Consider the following 5392-nt stretch of genomic DNA (forward strand, 5'->3'; position numbering starts at 1 on the left):
TCTAGGCTGCAGTGTTTGTAGAGGAGCCGGCCTTTATTTGTGTTGGATGCCAGAGCATGTGTGGAGATCGCTAGCAGAGCACTTATCTGGAACATGGCTCTTTCTGGAAACAGATGTGGCAGTTCCTCACCAGTCCACTTGATGGCAGTCTTTATCCACACAAATCAGGATGGACTCCCCAGATGCAGACATCAGATGCGAGTCCTACATTCCCCATAAGCGGGCCCTCAGATCAATCTATCTTGCAGTAACCACTGGCATAAAGAAAACAACACAGACCCCACGTCTGCAAGAACACAGACATCGAACTCCACTCCCTCTTTGGTCCACACTCTCTTCCTCACAAATCTCCTCTCATTTCATCCACACACGTTTAAGTATAAGTATAAGTATATATACTCTTTTGATCCCGTGAGGGAAATTTGGTCTCTGCATTTAACCCAATCCGTGAATTAGTGAAACACAGCACACAGTGAGGTGAAGCACACACTAATCCCCACAGTGAGCTGCCTGCAACCACAGCGGCTCGGGAAGTGAGGGGTTAGGTGCCTTGCTCAAGGGCACTTCAGCTGTGGCCCACTGGTCAGGGCCAACCGCAACCCTCCGGTTACAAGTCCAGAGTGCTAACCAGTGGGCCACAGCTGCCCCCTGTTTATGAAAGGATTTCACTGCATATGGCGTTTAATGTGCCAGGGACTGACTTCTGCCTCTGCACCCTGCAGTAGCCTTTCAGCATAGCCATAACTGTAAGACACAGAACCAGACATGCCCTGGGTTACAAAGGAGAAAGCAGCGGTGCGTGCAGTAGGCCTCTAAACGACACCGGCAGGATTTGCACTGAAGAGCGTGTGTTCATAATTAGGATTTGTTTCCTCATCGGTAGTCTCCTCCTCTCTGGAATTGCCTCATGGCTCAGGGCTTAGGATGTGACAGACAGCGTTTGGTTTCAGGCAAATTGCTGGAGGGCAGGGTTGTTGGTGTGTGTGTGTGTGTGTGTGGGGGGGGGGGGCTTTGAGGCGGGTGCACATGTTCCCATGGGGGCTTTTGGTTGAGGCAGGGTACGGGTGGAGAGGCCGAGTGGGTGTGGGTGACGGAGACTCTGGGAACAATAAAGTCAGACAGTGCTGGCTAACATCTGTGAGCAGGATTAGAAGTGGAAAATGGGAAAAAAGTGTAAACGTCTGGGCTCCACACACAGCCTTACTTACACGCTAATACATCTCTGACTAATTCATGTACATAATACATGAATATATGCACATGTGCATTTGTGCAAGTACATGTGCCACAACATGCACACATTCACACACACACACACAAACACACACACACACACACACACACACACACACACACACACACACACACACAGTTACCTCCACAAGTGCACATCCTTACTCTGGGGTTTAAGGCAGAGCTATAAATCGGTGCCGTGTGCACACACTGTGCAGGTTCCCCCCAGGAGAGCCCATGCTGGACACACAGCCCGGCTCCACCCCTCCTGTTAAACTCATTCGTCTGGGTGGAGGAACCTCTAGCAGGCCAGCTGCAGCATATGGAGCTCGGTGACATTTAAGAGCCCACACTCCTGCCACCTCTGGCAAATCACACACACACACACACACACACACACACACACACACACACACACACACACACACACACACACACACACACACACACGTGCCGCACACAGTCACACATTATGCACACTCATAAACATAAACACATGCATGCACACGAAACACACACACACACACACACACACACACACACACACACACATGCAGCCCACACTCACACATATGCACACACAGAAACATAAACACACGCACACACTCATTCACTCCAGCCCCAGCCATAAACCTGTGTGTTTGATCCTACTCCGACCCTAACTTGTGCACCAAGGATTTCCAGACTGTGCTGCTCCCCTTCACCCACTGACTCAGCCCACAGCCATAAATACAGGCCCAGCAACTATACATCCACTATACGCTTAAATATATATTACATTATATGGCCGCTGTCAAATCTCTGAAAATTGTTGGCCGAGCAGTCGGCAGGGCCTGACACTTTAATGAATATTCTGCTCTAGCAAAAGCAGTGGCGAGGCATATTTTTGGGGGGGCGGATTTAAAATAGGGTCATTTTCTGTGTCAGACGTGAGTTTACGTTGGCAGCAATGTTGGCATGCACAGCACAGCGAGGCTGTGTGAACTTTACTGCACCACAATCTCCTCTGCATCCTCATCAGCAGAAAAGACGGTTTAGATGGAATGAGTCACAAGGCCTTACCAGAAATCTGTAAAGAACTGGCTAGCGGCGCAGACAAGCATTAGTCACTCAGAAATAGAAAGACACAAAAGCTCCTCTTTTCCATGTGTTTCAGCCTGGCAATGAATGGCTGCAAGCTTAGTCTCAGCTACTCCAGTAATTGTTCCACTAACCTCGACCATGACCACCTATTCATCAGGACGCAATGTAACAGTGTTTTTTAGGTTATTCTGTCATACTGCCACTCTAACTGCATTTTGAAGCCTTGAATAAATGCCTATAAACTACCTATGGCTATAGATGAAACCACACCTGGGACTGCTAGGTCTGCATCAGCTTATTTCTGCTCTTTCCGTGGACCTGAAATACGGCTCGACCACGTTTGAACTTGAACATGGTAATGTCTTAATCCCGCGGGGAGCCGTCACGGCCGACACATTGCATGTATATCATCAGTCGCACAGAGGGCCCCTATAACAACACCATTGCGCTTCGGCAAGCCCAGATCCTTCACCTACCCAAATGCCTTCCTCCTACCCAGAATCCCCCCTGGCAGGAGAAGGAAGGAAAATATTTTCCCTCCGAATGGTGTAGTGAGGGGGAGGGTGCATGGGGTGGTGGGGGCGACAAGGCTGTTGCCCACTGGGAGACCAGGACCTGTACAACTCCGACCCCCAGACAAACTTCACGGTCAGCGGGCACAGCCGGTCGGATGTCAGGGCGACGGAAAAACATCCATGACTGTTTCAACAGAGGGAGCGTTGTTCTTTTATGTATATGGGGGTGTGGGAGGCAGTGGGTGAGGGGCAGAGGCGATATCAAGCTTCAGGTGACCATTAAGGTCAAGTGTGAGGCTTGATCGCATCTTTACTACTGCGGAGGTGGTAGTGTCCAGTGCTCACAAAAGACACAGATCCAGCCATGTTTTTACCTCACCTAACCTAGAGTTGTCTGACAAAAGGGTCAACTAGTCTGCATATCTGTTTTCAGTTGAGCTATAGTTCAAAAACACAATCCAAATCTTGGCAGAAACAATACTGAGGAGTAACTGTCTGCCATTCCCTCTGTCTGCAGTGAGAATGTCTTTATCTGCTGTCTGTGGAGCAGGAAATGAGATCGTTTTGAAAATGGTGATTGCGGCTCATTTGAAACGGCCTACATTTCACCGCCTCAATTGGACTGAAAATCTGATGTCTGCCTATGTGTGGATAATCTCAATGCTGCTGACAGATTCTGCAATGTTGCCTTTATTTTTTGCTTAGCTGCAGACATATTCTGGTCTGTCAAAGCATGTGTGTGTGTGTGTGTGTGTGTGTGTGTGTGTGTGTGTGTGTGTGTATGTGTGTGTGTGTGTGTGTGTGTGTGTGTGTGTGTGTGTGTCACTAAGATAAACGGCTTCTCCAGGGAGTCTATGTGTTCAGCTGCATGTGTGTTCAGCCTGTCTCCATGTCTGTGTTTGTGTATGTGTCAGAGTGTGTGTCCCTAGCACATGCAACAGTGTGTGAGTGTGTGCATAATCAACAAAGGCCACGTGTGTGTGTGTGTCTGTGTGTGTATGTGTATGTGTATGTGTGTGTGTGTGTGTGTGTGTGTGTGTGTGTGTGTGTGTGTATGTGTGCGCGCGTGCACTTATGTAAGTTAGGTCAGTTAGATGACATGCAGCATACACAGGCATACTCACTCACATATGATGTGTAATGAAAAGCCTAAAGTTCTTATGTTCCTCAGCTGTTTCAGACATGCACGTCTATATCAGTGATAAGCATCACCTGTTTCCTCTACCTAATGTTTCCCCCCCAACCCCCGCCTCACAGAAACAGGCACAGTATTCCTAATGGGTCATTGTACTGTATTAGAAATACGTTTGCTTTCCTCAACAAAATAACTCAAACAGCTTTATTGCTTCCTCTATTTTGTGCTGCTGGGAGACCAGATGTATTTCCTGTCCCTGAAAGATGTCGGCATCTTTGCCAGAAAAACAAAAGTTGCTCACTCGCTGCGCTTTGCGGGGAGAGAGTATAACATTTCAGACATGCGTGCCGTCCATGGGCATCGGTACTCAGTGCTCCATCAGCCAGCAATGCTCTCAGAGGTCTCTCAAATCCCTCATCTGGATGACTCCAGCGTCTGGAAGTGTGCTGCTGCCTGAGGCAATAAGTGTAATCACATGGCTCCAGAATCTCAATTCTCAGTAATAATAAATAAAAGAATGATAGTCAGACTCCCTCTTTGTCTCCAGTGTTCTCCCAGCAGCCTCTTGGAGAGGCTAAAGTGGCCACGAGTGGGATGAATGTCGGGTTACAGTAATAATATGTTTCACCTCAAAAAAGTTTTAATACATTTTGGAGTTGTTTTGTGCCGTGGGAAGACATCCAAAATAGAATCAAGAGGGCAACATGGAGTAGGCAAAAACTGGCAATACCAGGGGGGTGAAATGTCCACACCTCTACTGCAAGCCTACATTTCTTCCTTTTTCTTTTTTAATATGATTGCAAGCCAACCCTAATTTATCTATTTTTTCAATGACAGCCGGTGGAGTCCAGTCCAGGGTCAGAAAAATGTAACTGATGAGGTGAGTTGCAATGACTTATACTAAACAACAGAGGGCAGTCAAGTCTAAAAGGAAAACAGCTCCCTGACCAGTATTTCCCCTTTGTATCCACATGCCAAGCAAGTGTTCATCTACTACAAATGAACGTAAAATACAGATGATGAAAAAATGAGATAAGAGATAATTATCTGTAAAAATTGATAATTTTGTATGTGTTCAACATGATATATGTGACCCATAAATGACAAAGAGGTGGAAAGGAGAGGAGAGAGAAAGAGAGTGAACCCATATCAGTTATGTTGAATAATTCTGTATAGTGCTTACACTGAATGTGAGAACTGAGTGTTGAAGTTGGGACAGACTCAGCCAGCCAGAATCTGGGGCACTGTCGAAGTTTAACATAGGTTGGCTACTTAGATAAGCCCAATGTGTGTGTGTGTGTGTGTGTGAGAGAGAGAGAGAGAGAGAGAGAGAGAGAGAGAGAGTTTATGTGTGTGTAAGTGAGTGATTTGAAGTGAAGTATCAGACAGGTCTATAAGTGTGTTTGAGACGAGGTGGCACAGATAT

Source organism: Alosa alosa, chromosome 9, assembly GCF_017589495.1.
Source record: "Alosa alosa isolate M-15738 ecotype Scorff River chromosome 9, AALO_Geno_1.1, whole genome shotgun sequence".
In the NCBI taxonomy this organism is placed as follows: domain Eukaryota; kingdom Metazoa; phylum Chordata; class Actinopteri; order Clupeiformes; family Clupeidae; genus Alosa; species Alosa alosa.